Source organism: Capra hircus, chromosome 16 (genome assembly GCF_001704415.2).
Source record: "Capra hircus breed San Clemente chromosome 16, ASM170441v1, whole genome shotgun sequence".
In the NCBI taxonomy this organism is placed as follows: domain Eukaryota; kingdom Metazoa; phylum Chordata; class Mammalia; order Artiodactyla; family Bovidae; genus Capra; species Capra hircus.
Window position 1 is genome coordinate 29,191,443 of NC_030823.1, and position 15,079 is coordinate 29,206,521.

The window sequence follows — 15,079 nt, forward strand, 5'->3', positions numbered from 1 at the left end:
CTCCAGGAGATGGTGAAGGACAGGGAAGCCTGGTGTACTGCAGCCCTTGGGGTTGCAAAGAGTCAGACCTAACTTAGCAACTGAACAGAAAACAAAGTTGGAATGAAATGCCAAGTTCATACACTGGAAGCCAATATTGTTGAGATTTCCATACCACCCAAAGTGATGTACAAATTCACTGCAACACCTAGCAGAAATCCAATGGCATTTTATAGAAAGGGGGATTTTTTTCTTAAAATATGTAGGGAACCACAGAGAACCCCAAAGAACCAAGGCAATCTTGATAGCAAGAACAGAGATGGAGGCTTCACACTTCCTGAATTCAAAACATATATGCAAAGTCACAGCAATCAAAAGAGTGGGGGTAATGGCATCAAAACAGGCAGACAGACCCATGGACCAGAAGAATAGCTTTCAAAAACATTCTTACATACTGAAACAAGGACCTTCACTGATGTTCTAAGACTGTACAATGGAGAAAGAATAGTCTCTTCAGCAATCAACAGAATGAAAAGACATCCTACAGCATGGGAGAAAATATTTGCAAATCTAATATTTGAGAAAGGAACTAATATCCAAAATATATAATAAACTACTAGAACTCAATTGCATCATAAGGGACACATAATTCTGTTTTAAAATGGGCTACAAACTTGAATAAACATTCCTCCAAAGAAGATATATGAATAGCCAACACACATATGAAAAGGTGCTCAACATCACTCATCATCCTGGAAATGCAAATCTAAACCACAGTGAGGTATCACCTCACACTCATTCAGATGTGCATGTGAGTTAAAAAAATTTTTTTAAGAAAATCAAATTGGTGAAGATGTGGTTAATTGGAAATTTCATACACTGTTGGAAGGAATATAAAATGATACAGCTATCATGGAAGACAGTATGAAGTTTCCTCAAAAAACTACAAACATACCCTATCATATGATCCAGGAATCCCAATTCTGGTATATATCCAGAGGAAGAGAAGTCAGCATCCAGAAGACAGATCTGCAATCTCATGATCACTGCAGCACTATGCGCTATATACTATACACGATATCTGAGATAGAAATCCAGCCCCAGGTCCACAGGCAGATGTATTAAGGAAGAAAATGTGGAGAATATATACAATGAGGTGCCATTCAGCCTTCATGGAAGATGGAGATCCTGTCATTTGCAGCATCATGAACAGAGAGGACACTATTTGAAGCGAAATAAGCCACTCACAGGACGGATACTGTATGAGGCATTGAAATGGGGTATCTGAAAGAACACTCCTAAGCAGGTTGTAGAAGGGTGGTTGCCAGCAGCAGGAGGAACTGGAAATGGGAGTGTTAAGTCCTGCAGGATGAAAATGTTCTAAATATCTGCTGTATGAAAATGTGCATATAGTTAAAAATAATGTACGGTACACGAACAGCTTGATGTTAGAGTTCATGTTATGTGTTTTAAATCACAATTAAAAATAAGGGAAAATAAAATGCAAAGAAAAGAAAGAGGGGGGAAGGAAGGAAAGAGGAAAATGGAAGGTGTCTGGCGTGTCACAAAGGCAGCTGGAGACAAGGACAGAACAGGAGCAAGTTCCTCTCGCAGGTCTTAAAGAAAATGCCTGTCCAGTGTTCACTCCAACAAGACGGCCCTGTGCTTTCTCATCCCCAATCAAGAAGGATCCCAAAGAGCATCCTACATGAGGGCCTGACTGGGCTCAGGTGCTGTCCCCCGATTCCTGATCTTGAAACCAAACACCTGATCACCACGGGGCCTGGGTGCCTTCCTCTGTCTTCCTTCTGCTCCTCTAAAGTGTTTCCTCTTCAAGTCATGCCCAAGGATCTTGATGCTGAGACCAGGTCTCACACCTGAGACCACTAGCCTCATCTTTGAGTTCTTATTTACAAAGATAAGATATGGAAGCAATGCAAGTGCCCATCAACAGAGTCACAGCACATGAATTCATATACAGACACTCCCACACCTATGTACACAGACTGACATCACCTAGCCATTTATACAGCTGCCTCCTGGGATGCTAATTCTTGGCCTCAGTTCTTTACCTGGAAAATCACATTCCATCCCCAGGTCCCATATTCCCAGTCCCAGCAGGAAACTGGAATCAGGTGGCTCTCCACAGGAAAACCAGCAAGAAAGCCCCATCTTTCACACCTTCTAAACTTTTCTCCCCGAGTGAGTTGAGGATACATACCGTTTTCACTTTCTACTGAGACCACCTGCAATTACAGAAGAGAAAACACTGTGAGGATCAGATCACGCTGCGGCCCATTTGCCCAGGGTTTTGTTCATTTGGTGACAGTGAGAAACCAGGTGGGAAAGACTAGCAAAGTCAAGGGAACCCAGCAGCAGAGCGAACCTCCTCAGGCCAGAAGGCATGAACTTTTCCTGGAGGATGCGTCTCCCAAGTTCATTTGTCTTGGCTTGTGACAAGATTGTTTTCCCAGGAGGAAAAATTGCTGCAAGAATAAGAACTCACTACCGTACAGTGTGCAGCTGATGTTGTCGATTTGTTAATTCCGCTTGGAATCCAGTATCATGAGTTGGTAATAGACTCCCACTCCATATTCTCCCACCCAAGGAAATTGTATGCATCATCCGGGATGCGCATGCTCAGTTTTCCGTATCTTAATTCCATGGAAAGAGATATAGATTAACCTTTCTATCTCAGGGTAAGAAAGGTGAGCTTACCTTAGAGATGGGTGAAGCTTCCTCCTCTGCTCTGTCCTTCAACAAATCCTCTGGGGGAGCTAAGAGGACACAGAGTAACTGTCAGCACCTTAGTTGTGTTCATCAGAAGCTACTCAAGTAGTTTGGCTTGATGTGGACAAGGGCTGGGATCGTGTGGACATGCGTGCGTGTGTGCATGCTCAGTCACTTCAGTCACATCCAACTCTTTGTGACCCTATGGACTGTAGCCTGCCAGGCTCCTCTGTACATGGGATTCTCCAGGCAAGAAAACTGGAGTGGGTTACCACGTCCTCCTCCAGAGGATCTTTCCAACCCAGGGATCGAACCTGCGTCTTCTGTGGCTCCTGCATTGCAGGGGGATTTTTTCCTTTGAGCTACCAGGGAAGCCCTGATTGTGCGCGTGCAGGTGGTTAATATGTTTAGATTAGGCTGCCTTTGGGGAATTTGGATGATGAAGACAAAAGAGTAAAAAATGAAAACTGAGCCACTGACTTTCCATCTCTGGAGAATCTAATCACGTGAAATAGTCTGTAAAAGAGTAAGCACTAAAATGCATGCTCTGTTTCACTGACAGAATCCTGTGACTCCTGCTGTCTGCTTCACAGCTGAACTAAATGCTACTGTCTCCTTATCTTCTTCCAAGATCACTTTTTCCTCCTGGATTCACAGTTGCTGCTACTGTATTTATAACCACATCTAGAAGATTTTGTACTTGATTAAAAGCAAACGTCACTGGGGAGCCAAATTCCATGTGAGGCAAATCACGCTATTATATTTATTCACTTTTAGCTTGTCATAAGGAAAATAAAAAACGACACCCAGTTGTGGATATGACTGCTGATAGAAGCAAGGTCCAATGCTGTAAAGAGCAATATTGCATAGGAACCTGGAATGTTAGGTCCATGAATCAAGGCAAATTGGAAGTGGTCAAACAAGAGATGGCAAGAGTGAACGTTGACCTTCTAGGAATCAGCAAACCAAAATGGACTGGAATGGGTGAATTTAACTCAGATGACCATTATATCTACTACTGTGGGCAGGAATCCCTTAGAAGAAATGGAGTAGCCATCATAGTCAACAAAAGAGTCCGAAATGCAGTACTTGGATGCAATCTCAAAAAACAACAGAATCATCTCTGTTTCCAAGGCAAACCATTCAGTATCATGGTAATCCAAGTCTATGCCCTGACCAGTAATGCTGAAGAAGCTGAATTTGAACGGTTCTATGAAGACCTACAAGACCTTTTAGAACTAACATCCCCAAAAGATGTCCTTTTCATTATAGGGGACTGGAATGCAAAAGTCGAAAGTCAAGAAACACCTGGAGTAACAGGCAAATTTGGCCTTGGAGTACAGAATGAAGCAGAGCAAAGGCTAATAGAGTTTTGCCAAGAAAACACACTGGTTATGGTAAACACCCTCTTCCAACAACACAAGAGAAGACTCTACACGTGGATGTCACCAGATGGTCAACACCGAAATAAGATTGATTATATTCTTTGCAGCCAAAGATGGAGAAGCTCTATACAGTCATCAAAAACAAGACTGGGAGCTGACTGTGGCTCAGATCATGAGCTCCTTATTGCTAAATTCAGACTTAAATTGAAGAAAGTGGGGAAAACCACTAGACCATTCAAGTATGAACTAAATCAAATCCCTTATGATTATACAGTGGAAGTGAGAAATAGATTTAAGGGCCTAGATCTGATAGACAGAGTGCCTGATGAACTATGGACGGAGGATCATGACATTGTACAGGAAACAGGTATCAAGACCATCCTCAAGAAAAAGAAATGCAAAAAAGCAAAATGGCTGTCTGAGAAATTTCTTACAAATAGCTATGAAAAGAAGAGAAGTGAAAAGCAAAGGAGAAAAGGAAAGATATACCCATTTGAATGGGTAAGATATACCCATTTGAGTTCCAAAGAATAGCAAGGAGAGATAAGAAAGACTTCCTCAGCAATCAATGCAAAGAAATAGAGGAAAACAATAGAATAGGAAAGACTAGAGATCTCTTCAAGAAAATTAGAGATATCAAGGGAACATTTCATGCAAAGATGGGCTTGATAAAGGACAGAAATAGTATGGACCTAACAGAAGCAGAAGATATTAAGAAGAGGTGGCAAGAATACACGAAACTGTACAAACAAGATCTTCACGACCCAGATAATCATGATGGTGTGATCACTCACCTAGAGCCAGACATCCTGGAATGTAAAGTCAAGTGGGCCTTAGGAAGCATCACTACAAACAAAGCTAGTGGAGGTGATGGAATTCCAGTGTAGCTATTTCAAATCCTGAAAGATGGTGCTGTGAAAGTGCTTCACTCAATATGCCAGCACATTTGGAAAACTCAGCAATGGCCACAGGACTGGAAAAGGTCAGTTTTCATTCCAATCCCAAAGAAAGGCAATGCCAAAGAATGCTCAAACTACCGCACAGTTACACGCATCTCACATGCTAGCAAAGTAATGCTCAAAATTCTCCAAGCCAGGCTTCAGCAATATGTGAACCATGAACTTCCAGATATTCAAGTTGGTTTTAGGAAAGGCAGAGGAACCAGAGATCAAATTGCCAACATCCGCTGGATCATGGAAAAAGCAAGAGAGTTCCAGAAAAACATCTATTTCTGCTTTAGTGACTATGCCAAAGCCTTTGACTGTGTGGATCACAATAAACTGTGGAAAATTCTGAAAGAGATGGGAATACCAGACCACCTGACCTGCCTCTTGAGAAATCTGTATGCAGGTCAGGAAGCAACAGTTAGAACTGGACATGGAACAACAGACTGGTTCCAAATAGGAAAAGGAGTACATCAAGGCTATATATTGTCACCCTGCTTATTTAACTTCTATGCAGAGTACATCATGAGAAACGCTGGGCTGGAAGAAGCACAAGCTGAAATCAAGATTGTCGGGAGAAATATCAATAACCTCAGATGTACAGATGACACCACCCTTAGCAAAGAACTAAAGAGCCTCCTGATGAAGGTGAAAGAGGAGAGCAAGAAAGTTGGCTTAAAGCTCAACATTCAGAAAATGAAGATCATGGCATCCGGTCCCATCACTTCATGGGAAATAGATGGGGAAACAGTGGAAACAGTGGCTGACTTTATTTGGGGGGGGGGCTCCAAAATCACTGCAGATGGTGACTGCAGCCACGAAATTAAAAGACGCTTGCTCCTTGGATGGAAAGTTAGACAGCATATTAAAAAGCAGAGACATTACTTTGCCAACATAGGTCTGTCTAGTCAAGGCTATGGTTTTTCCAGTAGTTATGTATGGATGTGAGAGTTGGACTATAAAGAAAGCTGAGCACTGAAGAATTGATGCTTTTGAGCTGTGATGTTGGAGAAGACTCTTGAGAGTCCCTTGGACTGCAAGGAGATCCAACCAGTCCATCCTAAAGGAGATCAGTCGTTTGGAAGGACTGATGTTGAAGCTGGAACTCCAATACTTTGGCCACCTGATGTGGAGAGCTGACTCATTGGAAAAGACCCTGATTCTGGGAGGGATTGGGGGCAGGAGGAGAAGGGGACGACAGAGGATGAGATGGTTGGATGGCATCACCGACTCAATGGACATGAGTTTGAGTAAACTCCGGGAGTTGGTGAAGGACAGGAAGGCCTGGCATGCTGTAGTTCATGGGGTCACAAAGAGTCGGACACAACTTGAGCGACTGAACTGAAGTGAAGGAAAATAAAATATAAATGTTCAAAAATACTAAGATCCTGCTGCTTAAAAATTAACACTATCAACCATGTGCCATTTTCTTCCCTGTCTTCTTTTTGTAAACAATGTGTGCATGTCCGCTGAGTTGGTGGCAGTTCACACTCCCATGTGCCATCCAACCAGAGGAACAGTTCATTACAGAGAGGAAGGCTGGAGTGAGTGCTGATGTCTCTAACCCAGCTGTGCAGGAGGTTTGTAAAATGGCTGATGGGCACAAGGACTAACAAATTCATTTAGACTTCTTTGCCACTGTGCCATCAGTGAGTGTTTACAGGATTCTAGCATTTCTACGGCTTGTGGTAGTAGTATCCAATACAATAAATACCTCCCTCATTCTTGCTGTGTTTGGTCAAATGCTAAACAGTGACCCCAACACTGAAAGATGTTGACCTGCATTGTCCTATGTGGAACCTCACACCTCTCAGAATCTGTGAGCTGAGCACAGTGTGCTGGCTTTCTGGGTGTGTTTCACACGCTTGACTCTGCCCAAGTTGGCTGTTGAATGTACCGACAGCTGCCCTGGGTTCTGTGAGCCACCTTAGAGTGATGGGCAGTGTCTGGGACCTCTGGAGAGTCTAGTGCTGCCAGGCATGTACACGGAGCAGAGACCCCCTTGCCTCAGGACTGATGATCCTGTGGCTGTGTGATAAGGACAGGTCAGTGGTCCAGAGCATCACATTGGGACCCTCATCTGGGTTCCCATTTTGACTTTTCACTTTAGGAAGTCATGAGTTTGGGCCGTTTATCTCTGTCCCATCTCTCTCTGAGGAGAGAGAATATTATCCAAACCTCTGGGAACAGCTGCGGTGAAGGAAGAATGAGGTGTTGCTTTTTTTTTTAAACAGAAAGTTGACAGGAGTGTTCTGTGCAAGTGGGAAATAGCTCTTGGGGAATCAACACATTTATACACACAGATTGACAATCATACCCCTAACCTCACACGTGGAGAGCCTGTTAGTCCTCATACACGCAAGCAAACATCATCTAAGTGACCTCACAGCTTCCGGGGACTACACAAGTTCAACGCTTTTTTGAGGGAAATTCATTTATTTCACTAAATCCTTCACTCTCTTTCCTAGTGGGAACCCAGAATCAGGGTGTTTCTCCAAGCAAAGCGGGCAAGACAGCCTCACACTTTTCATCACTTAGCTTTCTCCTCTGAAGAGGAGTGGTTTCAGAATACGTACGGTTTTCACCAGCTCTTGCATCCTCCTGGGAAGAGAGAGGAGAGGACACTGTGAGGATTCACAGAGAACAAACGAGGTTACCGACGCGAAGAAGGAAAGGTTCCCCTTTCCTCAGGGCCACGAGTGTTGTACAAATTTAAAGGGTACAAACTACTTTGTATAAAATAGAGGAGCAACCGGGACGTACTGTAGAGCTCAGATAATTAGAGCCATTATCTTTTTCTTTTTTTAAAAGATTTGTTTATTTAATTTTTGGCTAGGCTGGGTCTGCATTGCTATGTGCAGGCTTTCTCTATTTGTGGCAAGTGAGGGCTTCTCTTCATTGTGGTGCGTGGGCTTCTCCCTGTGGTGGTATTCTTGTTGTGGACCACAGGCTCTAGGAGGTTTTGCGTCACTAGTTGCGGCTCACGGGCTCGGTATTAGCAGCTCCTGTGCGCTATAGTGCAGGCTCAGTAGTTGAGGCACATGGGCTTAGTTGCTCTGCAGCATGTGGGATCTTCCCAGACCAGGGAATGAACCCATGTCCCCTGCATTGGCAGGTGGATTCTTAACCATTAGACCATCAGGGAAGCCCGAGCCATTATTTTCTAACAACTTTTTATGCAGTATAATTGGAAAAACACTTAACCACTATGCTATACATTTAAACTAATATAATATTGTAAATCAACTATAGAAAGTGAAAGTGAACGTGAAGTCGTGTCCGACTCTTTGCTACCCCATGGACTGTAGCCCACCAGGCTCCTCTGTCCATGGGATTTTCCAGGCAAGAATAATGGAATGGGTTGCCACTTCCTTCTCCAAAATCAACTATAATTCAATTAAAAAAATTTAGACCTCTGGGGATGGCAGCATCCTGTGAACTTGGGTACAGTTAGTTCTTTGGGTGACTTTGGGAAACCAGATTGGAAACAGGTTGTTGAGTTTATGGCCCCAGTGAAAACAGTGAAGACACTTGCAGAAAACTCTTTGACTTTTCATGGAAGAACTTCCCAAGTCCATGTTGACAGGCAAATACAAATTTTTTTTTTCCAGTGGGAAAATATTCTGTTCGGGGAAAAAGCTCACTATTTTCTAGTTTGTAAGTGATGCTGTCATTTTTGAAATGTCCTTTCAACCAAGTATCTGTTGGTAATAGACTTTCATTCAATATCCCCCCGATCAAGGAAATTGTAAGTATCATCTATATTGAACATTGTCAAATGTCTGAATTTGATTGGGAAGGAAAAAGAGATTAACCAACATTTTCATCTCAGGTAAAGAAAGGGGAGCTTACCTTGGCAGTAAGTGGGATCTCTTCCTCTGTCCTGTCGTCAGTCAGGTCCTCCAACAGGTCCGCAGGGGGAGCTAAGAGAACACAGAGTAAATATCAGCATGCTGGTGGTGGCGCTCAGGAGCTAGAGAGAGTTCACTGCTGTGCAAGTGGGATGGGTGTGTGTGGGTGAGGGTGGTTAATAAATATAGACTGAACTGTGGTTTGGCATTATGTTGGTGGACTGAAAGAAGGCAAAGGTGAGAAGAAAGGAAAAAAGGTGAAAAAAAGAAGCCTTTGGTTTTCTAGCTATGGGGATCATGCTCAGTATGAAATAGCCTGAAAAACAAGGACTCCTCTTGACCCAGGACTGATGATCCTGTGGCTGAGTGATAAGTACAGGTCAGTGTTCCAGAGTGTCCACACTGGAACCCTTGCCTGGGTTCCCATTTTGACTTTTCCTTTTAAGAGGTCAAGAGCTTGGGCCATTTATCTTCTGCCCCACCTCCATCCGAGGAGAGAGAATATTATCCACATTTCCAGGAACATCTGTGTGAGGGAAGAATGTGAGCAGTGGTGATGAGATTTTTTTTTTAACAGAACCTTGACAGGTGTATCGTGCTGTGTGAGTGGGAAATAGCTCCTGAGGAAACAGGCACTCTTCCACACACACAGATTCACAATCACACCAACAGGCTCACACAGGGACACTCACTTTTCATAGACACAAACCCACACCCGATAATCATTCTCGTAGTTTCCAGGGACGGTGCAACATGGGGTTGCTCTTTGCTGCATGCAGGCTCAGTTGCAACCCCATGCACTGCAGCCCACCAGGCTCTTCTGTCCATGGTGTTCCCCAGGCAAGAATATGGGGGTGCGTTGCCATTCCCAGTGGGAAATCAATTTCATTTGCTGCATCCCCACCCCTCATTCCCTGTAGCAACCCAGAATAGGGTGAGTGTCTCTCCAATTCCAGCAGGCAGGCAAGTCCCACCTTCTTCGTCAGCATCAGCTAGATTTCCCATCAGCAGAGGAGTGGTTCCAACACATGTAGCATTTTCATCATTTGTCCCATCCACCTGCAATCAGAGAAAAGAGAACGCTGTGAAGGTCACAGCATCCTCTGCACTGCGGGCTCAGGTCTGCCCTCTGTTGGTGACCTTAGGAAACTATCTGTAAAACCACAGTTGAGTCAGTTTCCTCAAAAGAAAACTGTGAAGACTCTTTTGGAAAAGGCTTGAGCTTTTCATGGAAGATTTCCCAAGCAAGTCCATGCTGACCAGAAAAAAAAAAAAAAAAAATCATTATCAAGAAGGAATATTTCAGGCTTCCCTGGTGTCTCAGTGGTAAAGAATCTGCCTGCCAATGCAGGAAACACGAGTTCAATCCCTGGTCGGGGAAGATCCCGCATGCCGCAGAGCAGCTGGGGCCGGGCGCCAAAACTATTGAGCCTGCGCTCTGGAGCCTGGGAGCTGCAAGCACTGAAGCCAGCGAGCCCTAGAGCCCGTGCTCCGCAGCGAGAGAAGCCACTGCAATGAGAGGCCCCCACATCGCAACTGGAGAGCGGCCCCTGGTCTCTGCAGCTAGAGAAAAGCCTGCGCAGCAGTGAAGACCCAGCATAGCTAAAAACAAATAAATAAATAGAAATTATATTTAAAAAAAGAAGGAATATTTTCTGCAGAAGAAAATGCTCACTCTGCTCAGTTTGTAACTGATCCTGCCAATCTTTCAAATGTTCTTTGAATCAGTTATTTGTTGATAACAAACTTTTATCCAGCATTTCCCCAAACAAGGCGTTTGTATATGTCATCTCTAATGTACAGTGTCACAATTTCATGTCTGAATTAGTTAAAAAGACACAAAGCAAATTTTTATCTCAGATAAAGAAAGGCGAACTTACCTTGGGGGTAGGCGGGGCCTTCTCGTCTGCCCTGTCACTGGGCAGGTCCAGGTCTTCCAACAGGGACTCAGTGGGAGCTAAGAGGACATAGAGCAAGAGTCAGGATGTCGGTGGTGCTGCTCAGGAATTACTCAGCAAGCCTTATCTGACTGGACGTGGGGTGGGTGTGTGTGGATGCGAGAAGTATGGACTGAACTGCTATTAGGCCTCCTCCTAGGTGGACTGAAGGAAGGCTAAGTGGTGGCTCAGATCGTAAAGAATCTGCCTGCAAGGCAACAGACCTGGGTTCAATTCCTGGGTTGGGAAGATCCCTGGGAGAAGGAAATGGCAACCCACGCTAGTATTCTTTGGGAAATCACATGAACAGGGGAACCTGGTGGGCTACAGTCCATGAGGTCACAAACAGTTGGACACAACTGAGCAACCAACACTTTCACACTTTCACAGAAGAGAGGAACTTGGAAAAAAAAAAATGAGCAACTGAGCCTTCAGCTTTCAAGTTCATGGGAACATATTCAATTGAATAGAGTCAGTCTCAAAAAGGGCACACTAAAATGCAGGCTGTTTCAGTGTGAGTGTCTCATGGCTCCTCCTGCCCATTTTAAAGTTCAGCCAAATTTCCATTTTTCCTGAAATATTACAGGATAGTTTCACACATGCTGCTACTATGTTCCTCATCTATTGATTGGATTTTTTTTTTTACTTCTTATATATATTTGAAATATACATAATATTTATCCTTGTAATAATTTGTAGGTAGTCAGTTCAGTGATCTTACCTTCACAATGCAATGCATCCTTCACTACTGTCTGTACATAATTTTTTCATAATATCTTATATAACCTCTGTACCCATTCAGAAATAACTCCACCTTCACCCATGGTTCCACTTTTTAGTGCTCACTGCTTTCTGTCTTTGATTGTCTGGCTATTCTGTTCACCTCATATATATGGAATAGTACTTTGTTTTTCTGTGCCTGCTTGATGTCACGACTGATATATATATATAGTCTATCTATGTTTGAATATGTAACATATTTCAAAATTTACTTCCTCTTTCTGGCTGAATATTATTTAACTGCAAGTATATATTACATTTTATTTATCCATTGATCACAGTGAAATTCGGGGTAGGTTCCATCTTTTGATGCTTCTGTGAACAGTGGTGTACAGATATCTGTATGGTGACACCTGACGTTATATATTTGTCAGAACTCACCCAATGTCACAGCACAATGAGTGAATTTTAATGTAAACTTGGACTTTTAATTAATAATGTACCAGCATTGTTTTGCTAATTTTAACAAATGTACTACAGTATAATTAATTAATAATGTACCAGCATTGTTTTGCTAATTTTAACATATGTACTACAGTAATGTTCAATATAGTTAATAGGGGAATCTGGAAGGACTGAATATGGGAACTTTCCGTATTATCTGTTCAACTTTTATTTTAGTATGATTTGGTGCTAAATAATATCTAATAACATTTAAAAATCTGGAAATGTGGCTTCAGGGATAGATGTATTTCAGCTAATATTCAAAAATCAGCTAAGGTCTAAACATGACTGAGGCCATCTTAACTATTAAACATAAACTGAATTTTGAGTTTTAAATTCATCATCACTTTAGTTATAAAACTACCAACTGAGTCAGTCAATTTGAAGTTTCAAATAATCTAAAAGAAGAATATGGCTTAGAATTTGTATGGTTCTTTCTTAAATATGGAACACTGAGCTAGAATAATCGCTCTTGAATGAACTTAGAGTCACTTTTCACAGTACCTTCTTCTGAGTCATTGATAGGGTGCACCCTCTTATGTGGCCAGAAGTGGATTATTCTGGCCCAGCTAGTGGGTGATTTTCTTGACATTAGATGAATATTTCTTCTTTCATTCCTGAAGCAAGATCCTGGAAAATGAATTATAGCAGACAGAACTACTACCTTGATTTCAGAAGATGACAATGAAATTGCTAGTAATTGGCTCACAGGCCAGTCTTTGATCCCTTACTAACGGACAGCCCAGCAGAGCCTCCAGAGTCAAAGTTGAACTTAGGAAGATCTTGCCTTTTAGGTTTTGTGGGCAAACACCCTTGTGTAGCAGAGACATTCTAGATATACAGCAAAGCACAGTGACCATGCCTGACGACCTGATTTCTAAGCCCCTGTATTAGAAGCACATGCCTGAGAAAGTGATGCAGATTTCTCTGTACCCCAATTCCCTGCTCTGAGATGTAGAAATGTTAATATGACCCACATATTCATATTCTGTAAAGTGGCCAAAAATGATTCATTACAGGTAAAGCCTTAAGAAAAATAAAGGACGGCTGCTTCATGATTGTTTTATGGGTATTCACTTATTGAATGCCTGCAGGAATAAGCTAAGCATGTGCTAGCGGTTGAATCCAGAGAGGTGACTTGGATGGTGCCAGAGCAAGGGAGGAGGGAAGCTTTCTCTCCAGCCTAGGCATAGGAAGGAGCTCACAAAGAACATCTGTTACTGTCTCCTCTGGTCCCCACATCAGTCCAATTCCAGGTGAAAGCCATGAAAAGCAGGTGCTGTAATCCGTGTTTTCAGTGGTAGACGCTGAAATTTAGAGAAACTTTTCAAGAGTCACAACTATGATGAGTGATGGATCTGGGACAGGAATGTACTTGCTTGCTGATGGCAGAGTTCCCTGAATCCCTGAGAAGCACCCAAGACTGAGATAATGTGCTGCACCTTTGAATCAAGAGCTCCCCTCCCCTTGAGTGGAGTGAGTGAAGTCGCTCAGTGTCCGACTCTTTGCGACCCCATGGACTGTAGCCCAGCAGGCTCCTCCATCCATGGAATTCTCTAGGCAAGAGTAGTAGAGTGGGTTGCCATTTCCTCCTCCAGGGGACCTCATTCTCAAATCCTCCCGCCCCAGGTTTATGGCGGGTGAGACTTGAAGCCCCAAGGAGATGTCTGAACCAAGATGACAGTCTACATCCTCTTCCAGTATGTTGCCTCCATGTTTCAGTCCCTGATCCATATACAGGAGTTTCCTCCAAATAAATCCCCTCTAACAGACCAACATCACTGATTCAATGGACACTCTGGGAAATGGTGAAAGACGGGGAAGCCTGGTGTGCTGCAGTCCATGGGGTCACAAAGAGTCGGGCTTGACTTAGTGACTGAACAGCAACAAGGGACCAGAGGAAGTCCAGCTGTGGCCATCCTCCCCAGCTTCTCCACATTGTCACTGTCTCATATGGTACCTTCACAATGACCAGGTGACTGCCTCAAGTGACCAGTGAGTGGTCTGTTTGGTCTGAAGTGCTCTCAAGATGGCTTCTGAGCATCAGAGGGCTTCAGATCAGCCATCAGATGGCTTCACAATGGCCTAAGCCAAGTGCCCCACTCTGCCAAGAATTATCCTCCCTTCAGCCGAGCAAACCTGTGTAAGCAGTTAATGTGAATTCCCTAGGGAGATGGCCATCCGGGCTGGTGCTTTGGTGGTTTAGGAAATCTAGTCTGTGATGCTGAATGTCTCACTGACTTTCTATCTAGGTACATGTTGAGCAGCCAAGGCCTGTTTGAGAATGGGCAGGAGGTCAAGTCTTTCTTCACCAAAATCCAGTCTCTACTCTATAAACATTTCCTCCATCTATAGATCCTGTAGAGGCAGGAACAGAGTACCATATTCCCCTCCATGTCCTCAGCCTGAACACCCTGCCCTCCTTCAGTTGCCAAATATTCATTCCTTAATTTGATGGCACTGTCCCTTACCACACTCTCAGGCAACACCCAAGGAGTCTATGATCCTGCCCTCATCAAACCATGGAAATCCTGCCTGGAAATCCCAGTTGCTTTCCATTCTAAAAATTTCTGTATTTCAACTGCCATTATTTGGTTTCAGATTTTGACATCTACATTCAGAAGAGCTGAGCTGTTCCCCTTTCCTGTGATGTCTATTGCAGGGGTGGCATCAAGATTCTCCTGCTTCAATGAGAGTTGTGTGATACAGTTCCTCTGTCTCTGCTCCAGAAGAGTGTGCACAAAATTGATGAATTAAGACACAGATTTTTTTCTTGACAGCAGAATTTAAAAGTACCTTAAGTAATACAACAGAGTTAAATAATAGATTTATATCAATAAGTTTATATGTAGAGTGGTGGAAATTAAAAAAATGGTGAGGAGAATATTTGCACTCAAAGTTAATCTCCCATTTGAAGGAACAGCCTTTAGAGGATCAATATAATGTACCTAAAAATAACAATTTGGATTTCCCATTTTCAAACACTCGAGGTGTGAAAGTGAGAGCTTGTCACCTGTTACCAAATTTGA

At 43.1% G+C, this 15,079-nt stretch overlaps 1 long non-coding RNA gene across 1 annotated transcript; it reads right to left on the bottom strand.

The window, feature by feature from the left end:
• LOC106502949 lies at window positions 2,201–7,644 on the bottom strand. The gene is made up of 3 exons (XR_001296628.1): window positions 7,615–7,644; window positions 2,698–2,756; window positions 2,201–2,225 (listed from the first exon to the last, which is right to left on the bottom strand). It is a non-coding gene; the product is annotated as an uncharacterized LOC106502949 (long non-coding RNA).